General features: G+C 41.2%; 1 long non-coding RNA gene across 4 annotated transcripts in view; it reads right to left on the bottom strand.

The window, feature by feature from the left end:
* The window catches only part of LOC123612975 (uncharacterized), a 99,258-nt gene that overhangs the window by 59,620 nt on the left and 19,187 nt on the right, over positions 1–20,451 (bottom strand). The gene's annotated exons all lie outside the window — the stretch shown is intronic.

The raw sequence follows: 20,451 nt of genomic DNA, 5'->3' as shown, positions 1-20,451 counted from the left end.
CTCTCTATGATGCCACTTATTTTATTCCTGCTACAATTCTAGGAGTCATATACTACTCTTATCAACATCAATTTAGAGATGAACAGATTGAGGCATAGGGAAAGTTGGGTTTTTCTTTTTTTTTTTTTAATTGTTAAAGTCACAACATTTAGTAAGAGGTAGAGCTAGGATTTGAACTAGTCGAGCTGGTGGAAAACACCAGGGCTCTTCACCATGATGCTGTATTTCCTCCCTGCCTCCTAGTTAAGAAAACATAGTCTGCAAAGATGCACCTTTGTCCATTGTTAAAGTAGCACATTGCATTATCTTTTCAAACCTTTTGGCCCTTGGGAGCTCAAACTTTTCCACTCCAGAGTCTTCACTCGCCATTTTCATACCTAACAGAAACCCACAGGGATTGTCCGCCCCAAAGATAAAGTTTGCAGCTCTTGGTGAAACATGAACCATTCTACTCAGAATTCTGCAGTTACATGGTTTTGATTCTGTTGCCTTGCTCTCACCCAGTTATGTTGGTTTTCAGCATCTGCCCTCTCCAACTAAAGAAAGTGCATGACTCTTCCCTGTACAAAAGGAAGCTGTTGTTACATGAGGCAGCTGGCCCACCTCCATTCCAGTGGACTTGGTCTTACATTTTTAAATCCCTTCTTGACTGCCTTTCCTTGGTAGAGGATGCTCCAGGTCAGTGCTGGCAGCCACTGATAACATGCCCACTTCCTTCCACGTGGGCAGCCCCTCTCCCGTGGCCTGTCCTACCTAGTGAAAGGTATTGTTGTGTATATTCCTTTAGGAGGAACCAGGACCCTGCCCCAACATTGCACTATTGTTTCTTGACTGTTCCTCCCCTGATTAGCAACTGTTTGAATCTGCCCTTCAGAACTCAGGGAAAGTCAAGGAAGTTGAATGATGCCTAATTCCTCCAAATGAGAAATGGGGGACATGGAAAGCATTTGTACCCAGGAGGGCCCCACAGGGTCCTGCTCGGTTTCAGAAGGGAGGAAAGACTAAATAATGAACAAATCATCTCCTTGCTCCAATCTCAGGTCCTCCTGCCCTAGCGACTCTGCTTCCAATGCAAAGATCTGAAACTGCACATCTGGTCATGTGGGTCATAATTTTAAACAAATCTTTCAAATCCCTCCTGTACCCATAAATATTTCACGTGGCTCTGGCTTTACATTCTACCTCTCACCATCCTCACCAGCCTATTTCTGATTACTGTCCTATAAGCATCTTGTGCTCTTCTCAGCACTTCCGAAAGAGATGGGCCATGAACAAATGGTCCTGTGGCCAGAGAAATCTGGACAACTCATCACACTGTAAAAGATAGACTGAGGCCTATAAAATTTGTTAAGAGTTTATTTGAGCAAAAGTCAGTTAGAATCAGGCAGTACCAAATCAGAAGTAGTAGTTAAGAGGCACTCCACCAACAGTAGCCAGGGGCAGGGTTTTTATAGAGAAGACACTGAAGCAAAGCAAGGAAAGTATTTGACTGGCTCTAGCTTCAGCAGTTACATTATTTGGGAAATCCTATTTGGCCATCTACACTGGTTGTTTTCTTACCCTTGAGGCATTTGCAGGAATGACTCTGGCTTAAGGTTTCGTTTGCTTAGGCAGACAACCGAGGCCTGAGAGCCACCTCAGGGTACTGGCTTCCCTGTTTGACTTCTTTCACAATACTCTCTCTCCATTTCAAAGAATCACAAAGCACGTTGGCATATTAAGAAAATCACGTCATTAATAAACCAAGCATTTAAAAAGGGAAGCTGTTTAAGTTTGTTTGGTTCAGGTTTCTCAAACTTTTTTGTCTGAGGACCCCTTTTTCCAAGGAACAACTATAAACAGGGTCTCAGGGAACACAGTTTGGGAAATACTGCTCTATAAAGCCCCTGACAGTTCCCTGAACACCCCCAGCTCTCTCGTTCTTCCAGGCTTTACTATTGTACTTCCTGTGTCTAGAAGGCTCTTCCTATTTTTGATGCCTGAAGAATTCCCATAATTTCTCTAAGCCTACCCTATGAAACTGAATGCAGGGTCACTTCCTCGCTGAAAGCTCAGGGAGAATTACTCTCCTTCTGGCTCCCCACTGTGTCTGGTACTCCCTTCTATCACAGCTTTCAGCTTGTTAGTTATTCCTGCTTGTTTTCTGAATCCCCACCAGGCTGTGGATGACTAGGGATCTGGGGTCATTCAGGTCTGTACCCTCCATCCTCTGTGTGGAAAATAAATGATGAAGGAATAGCTTATTTGGAGAACATTCCATGGAAACTCATGTTTATGGTATCAAACGTGACAGTGGGTAAAACTATGAGGGGTATAGAAAGAACTACTGACTCTGACTGAATTATGCAAAGTGTTTCACCTCCTTTGGTGGGAAAGTATAAAGGAAATAGAAGGCACAGCCCAACAGGAGGTGGTCTGGCTAGGACCTACTCCCGACCCCGGACTAAAATGCCTTCAACACACTGGAAGTGATTTAATGAGTAGTCAAGAGTCCTAGAGTCAGTAATTTCCATTGTTGCCACTGCACGCTGCTAGAGACGGGAAATAAACAGCCCACATAAAACACAGATGCCTCCCAAACCACAAGTTTACCCTGGAAACTGGTCGCAGTCATGCCAGCTGCCTGTGTTATTACTTTCCACAGATGCTGTCCACAGACAGGGTGACTTTATTGTTGCAGGAAAAAAACAGCCCAAGGAAGCAAGCAAAAAAATAAACATGTGATCTTTCTACTTGAATAATGAAAAATGTCAATATTTGTTTCAAATTTCACATAAAACAGGAAGTCAAGGAGTTTGGGTCATCCTCATACCATCCAGCATCCGTTGTAGATCATGGAACATAGCAAGTGCACAAAAATGTGTGATGAGTGAATTTCTGTAAAATGGGTCAGATCAAAAGATTTCAAGGTGTGCATAAAACAAAGCTATGAACTAGTTATAGTGCAAAGTTGTTTAAAAATGAGAACTAGCCCTGGCTTCCAGTCCACAAAAGAAAGACTATGTAGGCTAGTGCTTCCAAATATGTTAGTCTACTGTTGAACCAGTGGATCAGGTAAAGGGGGAAGGGCAAGTGGAGGAGGATGGAGATTGCTAAACAAAGCCTCTTGCCGTTCAACTGATGATTAAGCCACCTCACTGTGCAACCAGCCTGAAAGTTTTGCATTTCCATGCAAAGTAATTATCCCTGCCTCTTTCTTTTACCAGTCCATTAGCTAGGGTTCTATCTAAAATAAACGTAGAAAGGCCAATCATTTCTCAGGTCTTTCAAAGCAACTTAGTAAGTGTGTTGTCTAAAAAATTAGGTAGGGGACAGTGATCTCTCACCAGTTTTTAAAAAAATTTTTTAAATCAATTTCAAATGACTTAGACTAACTCTTTATTTCCTAGTGTTGCCTAGGAAACAATGCTGTCCTATAATTGTACCCAAATCAATATGCTGCCCTTCTCTTTCCTGCTTTCTGTTCTGGAAGGCTCTCCCCGTGACTGCATTACCTGGCCTCTGCCCTCTGGCTTCCCATTTTGTTTAGCCAGTGAGAGGCACCAGCAGGAGATCAAAAAGTGTGGGAGGAAAGGAGTCTAGCATCTCTTCCTGACCCTTCCAGCTGTACTGGGATTCTGACAGTGGCCAGTTGCTGCCTAACTACACCTTTCTCATAGGTCCAGCTCCTTCCCTCTTTGGCCTCAGTGTGTAATTCCATAGTCATTTTCATTGGTTGCCTCATCTTTGCTTGTCGAGTCCCTTAAATCTTCCCCCACCAGTACATTATTTTCAGTCAAACAATTTGAGTGTGCCTTCTGACGGATCCACCATGTTCAAGAGTTTCATTTTTATCCTAAGTATATCGGGAAATCATAGAAATATTTTAAGCATTCAAAGAAAAGTCATAATTTGAATTTCAAAAATATAACTCCGGTTATGGGTTGGGAAATAGATTAGAAAAAGGCAAGAGTACATATGGGTAGGCCAGGTAAGAGATGACTGTCATGGTTCCAGAGGAGAAGTGATGGTGGCTTGTACTATGATGTTGATAAAGGTGAAGATGGAGGATTCAAGGAATGTTTGAATGTAAAATCCACAGAACCTAGGGATGGATTCAGTATGGAGAGAGGGAGGGAAGTGAGAGACTGAGATGTCAAAAGTAACCCCTTGGTTTGGGGTTTTGATCATGCTGTATGATAAGATATGCAGCGTTTGAAGATTTCTAGGCTAATGCTCATGATTTTAATGTTCATTTTGAATTTTCTGGAAGATATCTAAATAGACAAATAAGTGTGCAAATCTAGTAACTCAGAATAAAGGTCTAGACTTGAGATCTGCATTTGAGAGTTGTCTCTGTATTGGTGTTAATTAACCCTGTGAATTATGACCCCTGGGAATGATAAGTGCTTTCAGTGTCCCAGATAGCAATCTTCTGAAGACTCATTAGGGACCCTGAAAATGAAGACAAATGAACAAATATGTGAAGTGAACCTGCCAGTTGGTTTTTTATTGCCCAAATCAGATGTAAGCATCTTAACACAAGTATTAAACTTTTTAAATAATAAAAAGCTATCTTTTATTAAGTACATATTATTTTTCATTCCCCAAGTCTGATGCAAAATGTTTTAAATGTTTTAATGCCTTATGATAGGGCACATGCTAAGTGAACAAAGTGATATACTTAAAAAGCAGATATATATATAGATAGATATACATATATATAGATATAGATACACATACACACATACACATTTATTTTTTTTACCCTGAAGTGGTAGGATTTTATATTGCACACATCTAAGAGAAGTTGTCATGGTGACTAACTAAAGAGGATTGCTATCCTGACTTGTGCCATTCCTCATCCCAGCAGTATGACCTAGGTTCCATCTGTCTCACCCATATCCAATTCGAAAAACAATTTCTTCTTGACCCAGAGTTCTTTCTTCAGCAATTTCCAGAGAAACTTTCCTAGATTCTTATTTATAAGCCTCTAAGCATATTTACTGGATCTAATCATGCTATAGGATCCCATTTCTATCATCTGATAATAAAAATGGCCAAATCTGAACATGGAGAACAAAAATATCCATTTTGTAATATAACCAAACAGGGCTACTTTTTGGCCGAACCCAAGACACTGTTTTAGTTATAAATGTACCTGTGTCTATAATCCATTCTTGGGTTCCAGGCTCCGGGTTGGAAAACATCCTCTAAATCCTGGTTCTTCCACCAGTGTCATAGTTCTGTTACACCATCAGGGCATCAGTGGACTCTCACAATGACCTAGTGGTTGTCACTGACCTTTCCTAATTTTTGACTGAAGGTCACTAGGCGAAAAATGCATAGGTGACATTAGCAACTGTATGAGGATGTGCCTCTGTGTGCGTGTGTGTATATACATGGGTCTTTGTTACAGTCCCAGGGAACTCATCCTTTTGTCTGCTCTAAGGGAGTTGATGGTTTTGTTATCAGGAGGCACAGTTAGGAGAAATTCTTGACTGGATTTAATTACAAAAGAAGTGTTTCTACTGAGCAATTGGCACGTGTTTAACTTAAGGACACAGTACTTTGTGAGGATGACCAGCTTTCTACTTTCTCATTGGCTGCCAGGAACCTTCAAGCTAAACACAAATGGATATTCTCTTCATTTCTAGATCCACGTTCCATTCTTCTTATTTTACCTTCATCCCCATCTACATGCTGTTTTGTATTTCGTATACCTTTGAAAGCTCTCTCCTGCTTTTTTTTTTTTTCCCCCTCTCTGGAATGTTGCAATATATAAAGGAACAAGGGGTATAAAGAAAAATGGGAAGCCCTGCAACAAGGTGGTTAGGAACATGAGCGCTGGAATCACGTGGCTTGAGTTTCGTGGGCATGTGACATGACCTCTTTATGTATCAGTTTCATTATCAATTAAATAAAGAAAATGAGAATGTGTTCCTTAGAGGTATATTGTGAGGACTAGGACATGATGCAAGCAAAGTGCTTAGCAGAATTTGTCCCGTGTAAAAGTGCTCAGTTCATGTTAACTATTGCTGTAGAAACAACTGTATTTGAGTTTGTATGTGACTGTTTGGGAACACAGACACACATGCACACATCCCACTGGTACACAGGCATTTGGCACGAAGAAACAACAGCAGTTCTTATTGATCCAACGGGAGTGGGATGTGTGGAGAAGTGGCACTTTCATGATGTTCTAGTGCTTTCAGAAGGTTCACGTGAAATTTTTGCTAAGTAGTCATTATTCATCAACTCAGGCTGTCATAACAGAATACCACAGGTTGGGTGGCGTAAATAATAGAAATATATTTTCTCACAGTTTCTGAAGGCTAGAAGTCCAAGATCAAAGTGCCAGGAAGTTTCCTTTCTGGTGAGACCTCTCTTGCGGGCTGGTAGACATCCACCTTCTCACTGTGTCCTCAGTGGCCTCTTCTCAGTGTGCATGCAGAGAGCAAGAGATCTCTGGAGTCCCGCTCCCTTATAAGGACACGCGTTCTGTGGAATCAGGGTCTTCCAGCCTCATTTAACCTTAATCCACATCCTTAAAGGCCCTGTCTCCAGACACAGTCATGTTGGTGGTTAGGGCTTCAACATATGAATTTGGGAGGGTGGAACACAATGCAGTTTATAACAGTAGTTGTTGGCAGAAGGAAGTACAGGAACTGGGAATGAGAGAGGAACCAAACAAAAACTAGAGAATGAGATTTTCCAGCGTGGAAAGGGGAGGAGAGGGAGAGGAAAGGGGATCATGTCAGGGAGGCCCATGTGGACCAGAACAAACAGTTCAGAGGAAGGCAGGGCTGCCTATTGACACTGTCATCGAGGCTCTGCTGGAAAAGCCCTGCTCTGCTTGAGAATCACAGCTTCAGACAATGTGAGCTAAGCCAGGGCATTTGATGAGACATGGCTTTTTCCCATGCCTTACAGATCAGGCCAGAAATGGCACAGGAGCTGTTTATCAGGGGCCCTGCTTGCCTCAGGATCGCCAAGTATTCAGTATCCTCAAGCAGCCCCTCACCATCTTGTCATTTTTCCTTGACCAGTCATCTTTAACAAGAGCATATTTCTGATTAATTTGTAAAAATCTCTAGGTAATAGCCTTGAGATGAAATCACAATAGGGAGCCAGTAATGACTCTGAGTTAACAACCTGCCAATGCCTATAAAATTAGGGAAGCCAGTGTGAGTGGGTGTATGTGCACAAGTTACAGTCAAGTTTTATTATAAGGAGATCCTCAAATCAGCCAGTTTACTTAAAATGAGTTGATAGGAAAGCTGGTATGAAAACTCTTGAGTTCAAAATATCCTTCTATTCAAACTCCAGCTAAAACTAAGATGAACTGGGATTAAGATGGGACAGTGACCAAATTTGACCAAATCTTACATAAATATCATACAAATTTAGCTCATTGTTTCTACCTTTACCCAACAAATAGAAATATATAGAACATGAAGATGGAGAAGGCAGAGGAGAAATGAGGGAGGGAGAAGGATGAAGAAGAGGATTTGGAGGAGGGGAAGGGGAGGGATGATGGAGGGTCCTGGGTCCAACTTTCGCCCTTGAACTAATAGCCTTTGAACTTAAGTGTGAATTTTTACGCTTTCCAGGTACTCACAAGCTGTTTCGTGTCAGTGGTTTTGAAAGCTTTGTTGTTTATTTCTGTACTTGTTCTTTCATTACTTCGTTTTTTTGCAGTGAAATTCTTTTTCCTAAACAAACAGTTATAGATACTCAGTATGGCATTGAGACAAAGGCAGAGGCCCTGGGAAGGTAGAAGAGGGTGCCGAGCTTGTTGCATTAGGCAGCTATTGCTTGGAGGGACCCCAAGGAGTACAGGCAGACATCTGAATGCTGGTACCTAAGCCCTCTCCAACCTGACTCTCTCACCCTTGCTACTGTCCTTAACCAATCCTCGACCAGGAAGTTTCTCTAGTGCCCTCCACGGAGCCCACGCAGTCAGCCTGCTCTATGGTGACTGCTGCCCACGTGACGTTCTGTGGGTGCCTCAAGGATTGAGATTTTTTTCAACAGGAATCAGCCCACTCTAAACTGAATTTTACTCTCTAAGAAACAGCAAGATTACAATGCAATTCCAAATGTTTCCCCAAATTTTCACAAATTAACATCTACATCCTAGATGTAAGATGCCCCTAGCAGGGGAGACACTCTGTGTCAACAGATGTAGTGGCAAGAGTCTAATCACAACTCCAGTTCAGACCTCTCCACCCTGGCTCTCTTTGCCACAGCACAGCCTGACTCACCACCATGGAGAAGACCCACACTGAAAATTCTGGCTTGAAATTTTTACTGGAACAGTCCTGGGAACCCTTCCACCACCACTACCATGCATATGCACAGTCTCTGCGAAGCCTAATCTGAATTCACAATACTGCAAGGAAGAGCTCGCCTACGAATTCTGTAACCCAAACCTCAGTCCGGGAGCCAAACCATTTAACCCGCTGGCATCAGACAGCTCTGAAAATGAACTAAATTTAGAACATCCAAGTAAGTGTTGAAGTTCTTTCCTTGCTGTTTGGGTCCAAAGAGCTATTCTGGACATTCCGCCATTAAAGAAAGCTATGTAACTGACAAGCAGCAATGGCCAAAGTGAATTCTGTTTTGGAAAAAAGCGAGGCTCTTAGCTTCTCCATGGGTTAGCCCTGCAGCTGTCACCCGCTGGCAAGCGACAGAGCCTGACTGTATCAATCAACACATGTCTTGGGGGTGACTTCCAGACTCCCCACTTTTGGCTACTTTTGGTTACAGACCTTCAGAAATGGTCTGTTTTGGCCATTTTTTTTTTTAAAACTACATCAGATTAAAACCTTGTTCTCTAGCAGTTTGTTCCCAGAACAAGGTATTGCCAAGTAAAAAGCAATTATGTGGAATTTACCATCAGGCCACCCAAAACAGAGTAAACATTTGATGTACTTAAACAATCATGCCTGTATTCCTATTTTGTTAGCCTGAAGCAACTCACTGACTCTATGATTTATCCCCTTCAACCCCAGCCAACACCAGGCAGCTGCAAAAAGATTGGTCTCAAATTCTGAGATTTCAGAAAAGCTCACAGAAAGAATATTGCTCCCCAAGATAAGACTGCAAAGGCCAGTTGGCACATCAAGGGTCTTCGCTTTAGGCTGGAATTGTATCATCTTAATGTAGTAAATATTTAAATCACACGTTGATCCAATGTTTTGATTAGCAGTTTATCTAAGTCTTTGATTAGTTAAAAAAAAATTTTTTTTCCATACCAAATGTAGTTTGGTAGATTTCTATCTTTTCATACATGGGACCCACCAGGGGACAATAATAAAAGGAGTCCTTCAGGGTGAAAATATGGGAAACTACTGAGAAATCATTCTAAGGAAGTAATTAAGGAACTGTAGACACACACACACACACACACACACACACACACACACACACACACACACACACACACACACACACACACCCCAATCATCCCAGCCCTGCCTGTGATGAGAGAAGTTTAATGCAACATAAAAGACCAGTAACAGAAGATTTGTTAAAAATTATGATTCACCTATATAATACAAATACCAAGTCATCATTAAAAAGATGCTGCAAATGTGAATTTATTGGAAGGAAAAAATGATCATAATATACTAGATAGTGAAAAATAACAGGTTATAAAGCAGTTTAATGATGAGGGTAAACCCTAAAGAGGGCTTGTTTCTAGATGGTAGGATTGTGTGTATTTTATTATTTTCATTTGATAATAATTTCTAACTTTTCTATATGCTTTTGTAATAAGGAAGAGAAATGAAGTGAAAGATTAAAAAAGTAATAATAAATGTCCTGGGCAGCAGAGAAGAGAAATTACAATGCTGAACAACAGACAGCTTTAGGGTCATCACAAATGCAAATGAAATAGAATAAAAGGTTGTTTAAATAGTGAATCCGAGAAAATCCAGCGTTTTGAATCTGAATGACCCATGTCTTCTCTCCTCTGGTGTAGAATTTCTTGCCTACAGCCTACTTGTAATCCCAGAGGCAATAACTCTCTCTCTCCAGCCCTGCTTTTGAAGACAATTCCTCTTGAACTGGTTTTCTGAATCATGTTAAAGATTTTATTATACCTTTTTTTCAGTAGTCGCATTTAGCTGTGTACTAATGTTAGCCCCTCCCCCCCCGCCTTTTTTTCCTTGTTCTCTCCTCTTTTTTTCCCCTTATTCTCCAACTACCTTGAAAACCCTTTATGCCCAGGAAATGGCCTTATTTTTTTTTCCGGTGGGCCTTTATCTCCCCTTGGGTCTCACCCCAACATGGAACATAACCAATCCAGTGTCTTGTAAATAGGATATGGTCCACAAACCATGTCACAGTTGTCTATGTGACCTCTTCTTGTGTAACCAGACTGTGAATGTCTTGTGAGCTGGGTTATGTCCTGATTATCTGTGCATCTCCTTTAGTGCCTGGTGATAACTTATGCACACAATACGAGCTCAGTAAATATTGATGAACAAAATTTGTGACCAAATTATGAGTTCTGACAACTCTGGCTTCTCTTCTGTTGACTAGACAATTCTAAGCCATTGCTCTTTAGCTCAGAAGTTCTCAGTGGAGGACGGGGGCAATTCTACTCCTCAGGGGACATTTGGCTATATCTGGAGACATTTTTGAATGTCATGACTAGAGGGAAGGGAGATGTTCTTGGCATGTTGTGGGTAGAGACCGGGGATGATACTAAACATCCTACAGTGCTGAGGGCAGACTCCTCTAACAAAGAGTTATCTAGCCCAAAATGTCAGTAGTGCTGAAGTTGAGAAATCTTGCTTTCACCATACATGAACTTCTTAAAGTCATCAGCACACCATACCTATTTTTTAATTTTCTCCTCTTTTACTCCCCTCCACACACATACATAGCTTTATAGAAAGAGTCTCCAAGGTAAAGACTGAAAACTGCAAGCCCATCCGGGCCCAGTTTTGTCATCTATTTACTGATGGATAAGACTTGCCCCACCTTATCTTTCAGGGTTATTGTGAGGGTAAAATAAAAGAATCAATCTTCCAATGCCTTTTGAAACAGATGAAATATATTAATAATCTCTGCCAAGATACATTCTGAGGGGAAATTGGGAGATTTAGTAGAACATGAATCTCACCCCCTCACCAATAAACACATTTATTTTCTGAGTCATCCAATAAGCATTTATTAAGCACTATCCATATAGAATAAAAAAAAAATGCTACCAGGTTTTTGATAGAGAGGCATCATGCAGTTTTAAAACATGAAAATAAAATTGCAATAATTTCTGGGCTATAGGCAACTAGAAACATTCTTGTTAACCTGGGAAATGCTCTATATGGGCATGAAATAGGGTTGCAGAAAGCGTGTCTGAGTTAAGCCCAGGACTCATTACTATGCCCATGTAATCAGACAGTGATCGTTTTTGTTGAAGATTTTGCTGAAGCCTTGTTTACGTGAACTCTGCCTCTTTTGGTTTAGCTGCCAACATTTACAGCTCGAAATTCCTCATCTATAGATCACATGGGTTGGGGGCTCAGTTCCAAGGAGCTGCCCAAAGAATACATCAGAATCTTCTGAATGGAAGGAGTTCTCAGAACTTAAAATTTTAGATCTTAAACAGAACGTAACAATGTTGAAAGGCAGGAGCAGTTGTTTTAAAATAAACCAGGTACACTGACTCCTTGGTTAGGCTCCAGAGTGTTGAATTGACCTGTCATGATGGTCTGAAACATGCACAGTTGTGTCTCAGGGAGCCTCATGCCCGCTGCTCCTAGGGCAACAGAACCAGAACTACAGAACTCTTTCTTACACTCATGCTTAAGAGACGTGTTGTGTTTTCCAATTTTCCCCTAAATGTATGACCTTGGTTTTGCAGATTGGATCCCTGTGAGACTACGAGCCAGTCAGGGAGCTCTGGAGGAAGAATAGCGGTTTTAAAATGTCTACGAGAAAACAAAATGTCAGACACACTTAGGACAATTTTGAGTCAAAAGTGTAGCTGTGTGAATTGATAACTTTGTCATCTATTCAGTGAATATTTATAGAATGCCTTTTTTGTAAATACAGCCCAAGTGAGTTATTGTGTTAGATTGCAAACGCTTCTTTACTTCTTTGCCTCTATCTGGGAACATACGTGCATGAAAATGTGTCATCCGAGATATGTCATCAGACACTGAATGAGACATGCCAAGTGAGCAGCAAGGCCAGTCATTTCTGTAGGTGAGAAGAAAGCTATCACGATTATAGAGTGACAGGAAAGAATTCACAGGGATAAAAGACTTATTAGCCTTGAATGACAGGCAGACCAGTCAGGTGAAAAGGAAGGGAAGGGAAAACATTTCTGCGAGGAGCAAGAATGAGGGAAAAGATAAAGAGGTGGAAATTCATTCATCCATTCAAAATCACCATCACTAAAGTCATTTTTATGTCCAAGATGCTATGCTAACTTCGATGGATAAGAAAACTGAATTAACCATGTGCCATATACCCTCATAGAGTACACAGTCAAGTTTAAGGACACAGTTACACCAGAGTTATAGTGTAGTGATCTCTGAAGAGAGGTGCACACTCTCCAGGGAATTTGCAAGATGCTCTGTTGGGGTACAGAAGAAAATAACAGATCTTTTCATTATATGTATTTTCATGTAATCATTTTAATTTGCATATGTATAAAAAGTGCTACTGTAGTAGTTTACATAGTTTATAACTACACATATATTAGAGATGAGTCCTCAAAAATATTTGCTTGGACTCATGCATGATCAAAAACTCATGGAGCCCTGTTATAATGTTGTCCCCGTCCCACTGGAAGAGTAAACATATCCTCTGGGAACCAAATCTCTGAGGTTGGCCAACATCCACATGGTACCAGAGTGGGGGCGGGGACAAAGGGATGGAAGGTGTTGGGAGATAGGGTGGATAAGGGAGGATAGGGGACTACATTTGGGCAGTCTTGAGTACCCTAGTCTCATGAGAGCAGAGAGACAATCTAGATGAAATGCAGGGGCTAAGTTAGGCTGTGCAAAAGCAAATTCATTGGCAGAAGAGGGATGTCTCATTACAAAACTACAGAACTTCTAGCTAGAGAAGAACTAGACAACAAAAAGGCCAAGACTGTCTGCTTTGTGCCACTTGGCTGATTCACAGCTAGGTATAAAAGTCACCTTTTGCAGTAAGTTAACCATTCACGGCACCTACCTCTTGGAGGTATATATCCACAGACTATTTTTCTGTTCAAAAAAGTAGACTTCCTTTAAGAAACCATGTGAGGTTGAACTCCTCTAGCCTATTATTTCCAAATTAGCCATGCTCTGAACAGAAGTCACTGCCAAGATTAAATCACCCCTGCTGTCTACTAGTGTCCCCTAAACTTTCCAGAGCAAAGACCATAGACACATTAATCCTCATTTGTCATGCTCAATTTAGATACTCAGGTGGAATTTCAAGTCCCCCATATATCGCTGCTTTAGCCCTAATGCCCATGTGGATGAAAATCAGTTTACAAAATACTGCATCCAAGCCCAGAGGAGACACTGCTCAACACCTTTATTTGGTGACCATGGACTATGAGAAGTGCTAGAAATGAGCCCTGGAGACAGAGAGCATACAGATGGAGCACTGTAATTATGTTGTACTAATGTACTATTGGGTGTTAGGACACAGAAAGAAATCAGTGTCACTTGTGGCTGCTGGTTTGCCTGGCTGCTAATGTATTAAATGCATTGTATTCCTTGTCCTTTAATTCCAACCAGAACCTACAAACCTGAGAAGTACAATTAGAATACAGACTACCACCAAGAAGGTTGTTTAACCTGCTACTATACCATGAAATTATTTTGGCCACTAGTAAGGAAGATATCCCTCTCCTGAGAACTGTAGGTTACTAATTATCTGTGCCCTCAGCAAAACGTTAACAGATAGAGAGGAAACTCCAGGTTATTTTAGAATGAATCCTTAAATTTTCATGGCTGATCATAAAAAGGAAATACTTCCTAAGAAAGATGAAATGTTACTAAACCCTTGATCATCATAACATAGGTAAAACTTTCCCACAGAGAAGTACAAGAGTTCTAAGATTCATCTCCCTCACACCTCACAGTGAGGAGCTCTCTGAGGGTCCTCGAGGTTCCTGTAAAAAAAATGGTTCCACTGGACTGACTCCATGTCTCAGTGTCAGACTGGAGTGAGCTAGTAAGACGCACTGGAAAAAGTAGAAAACAGCACAAGCTAGATTTCAAAGCTGGATTAGAGATGCTTCCGATTGTTTGTGTAAAATGGAACTCTACAGTTAGAAAAAAAAATTACAGCATGGAGGATTATTTAATTAAAAATTAAACAAAATGGTCCATCCTCTTTCAAGTTTAGCTTTCTTTGGACAGGAAAGGTATATACCTAATTAAAAAAAAGAAAAAATATATAAATCAAAATGCTTTTATTCTATGTCTCCCAGTGAGATTTGGAAAGAGCCATTTCTGCTTTCTCTTCGTTCAGATAGTACTCTTGCTTCATTTATCACCTGTCTGAAATTTCTGGAATACCTTTCTCTAAGAGATAACATAGGAATCCATTCAAGTATCTCAAAGACAGCTGGACCACCCTCATAATCTAGGGGACTCAAAAGTTAGATTTAATCAAACATAACCTCATGCAGAAAAGTTCTAAGTTTTGCACTAGAACACGTAATAAATAACAGGCTAGAAGCTGGCACTTCCCTTAGTGGGGCTTTGACACTGTAATTTCCTTTTTCCTTCTAGCGTCAGAGCAGTTTCTTAGGCTTCACAATATGGATCTCAGTTTGGGGCTACAGTTATCTAGGCTAGTTGTTAGTTAGCTATTTGAGAAGGTTACACTATTCTGTTAAGTACAGAACAGTGTCATAATTTACATTTACGAGGATGGATGGATAGATAGACTGATGGATGAGCGTAGACAGAGATGAGGAAGTTCCATGAGAAGCGTGATGGTTTGTACGCTTAGCAGCAAATAAACACCCCCATTAACTCATTGTGTGGACACTAATGACAGCAATGTGTATCCAGCAACAAAGAGCCTTCCCTTTTGCTTATTCAGATAAAATTTGAGCCCACTTTAAATGAAGCACATCTGAAACACAGAGTGGTTTAAATTTTCTAGAAATATATCCCCCAAACACTATAGTATAGATGATTGTATTATAACTAGTCCATATATTTTTTAAAAATCTATCTTTAGTGAGTGAAAATGTAATGTCCTAAAGCCATGGGATGAGAAAAAAATCTACCACAGCTATTAATAGTACATGTGTACTGTGCATGGAATCTGTGAGCTGGAAATATCTTGAGAGAGAATCTGGTCTGAAGTCCCACCCGATGCAAAAATTCCCAGTAAAACATCCTGGACAGATGGTTATCCTGTCTGTCTATACCTACCAGCAACCAGGAAATAGATTAGAAGGCAGCTCATTCACTGTGGAAGTCTCCGTTTTCTCAAAACTCTTTCTTTCTGGTGGGATGTGTGTTCTTGTAACTTCTTAGTTGCCTACCAGGCTACTAAATCTGTGAGACTGTCCTTTATGGGATCCAGGCTCAGATCTAGTGACGGCCACGTCCTCTCAAGTGTTCTCCATTCATTGAATATGAGGACAGGGACAAGATGGGAGCGCCAAAATCCTGGATATCGAAGTTATCACCCCAAAACACTAGACTCTTGTGAGTCATGTTGCTTCCAACACTGTGACATTTAACTGGAATATGTGCAAGACTGTAAAACAAGTCAATAATCTGATTGCTTAATAAATGAGAGAAGAGACCTGACTTAGCCGAAATGCAGAAACATGTATAAAAAAAAAAAAAGAAAAAAAACACCTGCTGCTTCTCTTTCCATTCAGACTTCAAATGAAGCTGCAGCTAATTAAAAATAATGAGAAACTACACGTGAGTCAGTAATGTGTCATGGCCAAAAAAAATCTGAACAATCTTAGCTTGATGTTAATAGAAACATAATTTTCTAGAAGGAGGGAAAGTAAGATTATCACTTTTTTTTTTTAAATCATGGTCCAAACACATCCTTGAACTCTGCCTCAGAGAATTTTGGACAAGCTGAATGTGTCTAAAAGAGAGATCAGGATGGCAAAGGATCTGGAAACCAGATTAGGTGTGAAAAGAGAACTGTAGTTATTTAATCTGGAGGAGACAGACTCAAGATTGTGTTATAGAAGTGGAGTTAGTCTTGGGAACAGAGATCCAGGGACACAGCTGAAAACTCAGGAAGTCAGATTCCAGCTCACTGTTGAAAAGGGGGTTTTCCAATGCAGAAGCTGCTGGGAGACTAGCGGGCTGTTTCATGAAGCACGAGGAGCCTCCAGGTATCGGTGGTGCTCCAGCACCATCAGATGTACGCATGATGGAAGTGTGGTTGAAGGAAAGCAAGGATTGTAACCACAGAATCAAGTGTTTATCAAATGCCTGCTACCTGCCAGCTTCTGGGCATTTAGCCTCCACTAAACAAGACAGATACAAGGGCTGTGCTCACAGAGTTTATCATCTAATTGGAAGGGGTTTGGACTACATAGTCTGCATATTTCCTTTTGGTTCTGAGAGTCTAGAATACTATTAGCTGTTATACATAATATTACAGAGGGCTGGGAAAATGTGTCAAATGAGACTTTACAAATCCTTTGAGGGAAGAAAGGTTTTTATAACATTTGTTCCTTGATTCAACACTTACTGAGTGTCAGCTATGTCTTGGGTACTGAGGTGCCTCGTAAATAGTCTCTACCCTAAAAGAGGTCATAATCTGTAATTTTAACCACCCTTTAAAGACTCTTTCCTCCTATACTTTGGGCAGGTCAGAATCATAGCACCAATTTATAAGACAGCCGCCTAACCTAGCTTCCAAATCAGGAGATTTGTGAAAGTGAAAAGGGTACTGTTAATAATTGCATCAAGATAGCAGGTGTTAAAAAAAGGGGGGTGGGGGACTGTCCAGACAAACTAGAACATCTGGTCACCCTATTAATAAGCCTGTAGAGCAGAGGGAAGCCCAGGACTTCTGAGAATAATAAATGATCTTTGAAGTTGAATATGTAGACTGAGGATCAATTGGCTTGTCCACCCAGCCCCTCCCCCATCTCCTGGAAGGTCCTTCCCCTGCCTTTCTCCATTCCAGAAATGAGATTCTTAGTTCCTCTTGATTCATCTGCAGGTGGGCACCAGACTCAATCAGAGTCAGTCCTTGGAATGCTTTTAGAACTGTCCCCCTCCGGTAGTGAGAACCACAAGATATCAAACTTCATTGCAGTTGGTGAGAATGTGTTCTACATCCAGAGAATGAAGTCATCTCCAAGCAGTGATGGGGAAAGGATCAGAGCGGAGTTTGACTCGCCAGTTTCAGATTCCCTGATGTTCTGTCTACTGCACACTAGTGTTTCCTGTGATTCAGTTATTCAACCTTTGATTTGTGAGAGAGACACCAAAATTCTTCTAATATTTTTCCCCCTTTTACTTTTGCTAGTTTGACTTGGGTTTATGGTACTTTGAACCCAAATTGCACCGACTAATCTGGATGCAAAGAAGTAATTTAAGTAGAGAAGATGGCTCCCCAAAAGCTTGTCATTTGCCTCTTGTCTGTAGGTTTGGGTCTGTTCTAGTTCCCAGGACAGAAAATATTTAAGCCATTCTGAGGCTGGACCTCAGTTCACCTTTGCTCTTCACTAATCCCCAACCTTGAGCATATGTTTGAAATATGTGCTCTCACCTGGCCTCTGAGACCCTCTTCATCTTTGCCACCAACTTGTGTCATTGAGCATCTTTCTTGGTCCTGAATCTCTGTCCTGGTAATTTGCGCTGATCACAGGTCTCTTTAAGGCCAGGGTCCCTGCTGTGACTTTATCCATTTCCTTCCCTGGGGGCTCACTCCTTCAGCTGTGGGTGTGGCCTTGTCACCTGCAAAGGATGCTTATTAGTCTTTATTGTACTTGGATTTTCTGTAGCATTGATGCTGCTAGCTCTGTTTTCTTTCTTATATTTGTCTTTTGGCTTCCATGACATCAGTTTCTTCCCATTCTTGTCCCATTGCTTGAAGCTCTTCTTAGTGTCTCCTGAAACTATCTCTGTCTTTGTCCTTTGAGAAAATGTTGGAGATCTTGAAGAATCCATCTATTCCCTGTTTTCTATTCTTCCTAGACAATTTGATTGAATCTCAGTTTGTCAACCACCACCAATAGGCTGATGACTCTTAATTCTCTTTTTCTAGGCCAAGTATTTCCTGATTTATAAATCCAGCTGTCTATTGGACATCTTCTATTGGGTGGCCCATTAAATGCATCAAACTCAAAGCATCCAAAACCAAACTCATCTTTTCTACAAAACTGTTCTACTTCTGATATACTCACTTTTTCTTGAAATAGCATTACTATCCACCTAACATCTAAAACAGAAACCTGGGAGACCATCCAAGTTCCTTCCACTCTCTATCACCTATTTTACAAGTCATTACACTCTTTTGATTCTACCTCCTCATAATTCTTGAAGCTGTCCCTATCCATCAAGTCTCACTGCCAATGCCTTAGTTAAGGTCTTCCTCCTTTCTTGAACTATTGCTATGGTATCTTAAATGATTTTTCTTTATGCAGTCCCACTTCCTTCAAATCACCTTCCTTCATGCTGCCATCTTAATATTTCTAAAATACTCTCAAATTCAAAATTCTCCAATGGTAATTCTGTATTACCTACAAGATAGTGTACACACTCCCCGGTAAGGCACATGAAGTTACTCTTGATCTGGCCTCGCCACATTTCCTGGACTCTTGTTCTGGTACATCACCAGCCATAAATGGAAGGCCAGCCACACTGAACAGTTTGTCTTCTTCTTAATGGGCCGCACCCTGTTATCTGTTCACGTAGGTCATAAAAACCACATGACTCTGCCTGGCTCTTTTGGAATGTTAACTCTCAGTTTGTTCCCTCTTGAAACTCACATTATAACAGGCTCAAGTCACCTGGAAAGGCCACATGTAGGTGCTGTGGTCCCAGCTGAGCTCAGCTCAGGTGCCGAACATATTAATGAAGAAGCTTCCAGATAACGATGGCCCCAGCTGTCTAGGTCATTCCAGCCATCCCAGCCGAGGCCCCAGACGTCAGGAGGCAGAGACAAACCATCCTGCTGTGCCCTCTCTGAATTCCTGACCCATAGAGTCAATGAGCATAGTAACATGATCGTGTTTTCCATCACTACATTTGAGGTGGTTTGTTACACTGCAGTAGATAACTAAATCATATTATAATATAGGGTGTTTCAGTTATCTGGAATATTCAATTCTAGAATACTTCTCTGTGTCTTCCAGAGTTTGTCCCTCAGTTACAGTACATTCCACAGTGCTGTGATTGTTGCCTTCATGAAGAGTATGTTTTATTCTCCTTTTTTGCCTAGTGCCTAGCACCCAGAAGATTTGCAGTGAGTGTTGTTGATAGAAGGCAGGCTCTGTGATCCCATCTAGATACTCAGTACTGTGTCAGAGGCACCCGGTGGGACCTTCCCCTGCTCTGTTTTTTATTCTCAAGTGCTGATAGTTGCTGATAGGATCACCATTGCCTCTCAAAATAAATCCTTCAGCAACCACAGCTCCAGCAGTTCACCCAGGCCCTTGCCTACTGCAGAAGCCACTCTAGTTTTAATTGAGCTTCTCAATTAAAGTGAGCTCGGAGTAATTATGGAAGGCTTGGCAGGGATCCTAAGAAATGCCCTGAATGTGTGTCTGCTGGTTCATATAAGGAAGAGTTGGGGAGAAAGACATTCCTCTTATAAATACCAACCGTGTGTCAGGGTCTGTGTTAGAAGTTCTCCATATATTATCTGACCTAATCCTCTCAGCAACCCTGGGAAATAGACACTTCAATTTTTATTTTACAATGGATGAATGCTGAGGTTCAGCGAAGTTCAGCGAGCTACAGAGGACCACTTAGCTGGCAGAATGAAGGATCAACCCAAGCCTGCTTGCTCCAAAGCTGATATAGTTCCTACCGTCCATGCATTCTGGGAGACTCTCCTATCCAGAGAAGCACTGACCCCATGAGAGGGCTGATGGATACAGTGTCACACATTGAATTGTATTTTGATGACTTTAACCACAAAGGGGACTTATTCTCTGATCAAATGCTAAATATCTGAAAACAACAATCAGTAATACTTCAGGATGCTTATATTTATTCCAGGGCAGGTCTCAGTGAGAAGGAGGATCAGGGAAGGGAGAGGAAGGAAGCAGCAGGACACAGGGCCTGGGGGAGAGGAAGCAGTCGTCTCAAGGTAAAGTCAGAGGGAAACTGCAGAAGGGAAGGCCTGGAATCTAAGACAAAGGGCCTTTCCCTGGAGACTGGGGTGGGGTTGTGTCCTGGGGAGGAGCAGAGGATTTAGAACATCCTTTTGTATAATACAGACAGGAAGGTGAAAACTTCTTCTTTTCCCTGTAAACAGAAGAGCTTTAAAACTTTGTTA

Source organism: Camelus bactrianus, chromosome 12 (assembly GCF_048773025.1).
Source record: "Camelus bactrianus isolate YW-2024 breed Bactrian camel chromosome 12, ASM4877302v1, whole genome shotgun sequence".
In the NCBI taxonomy this organism is placed as follows: domain Eukaryota; kingdom Metazoa; phylum Chordata; class Mammalia; order Artiodactyla; family Camelidae; genus Camelus; species Camelus bactrianus.
The sequence above is the reverse complement of the archived record's forward strand: the minus strand, read 5'-3'. Positions and strand labels throughout refer to the sequence as shown.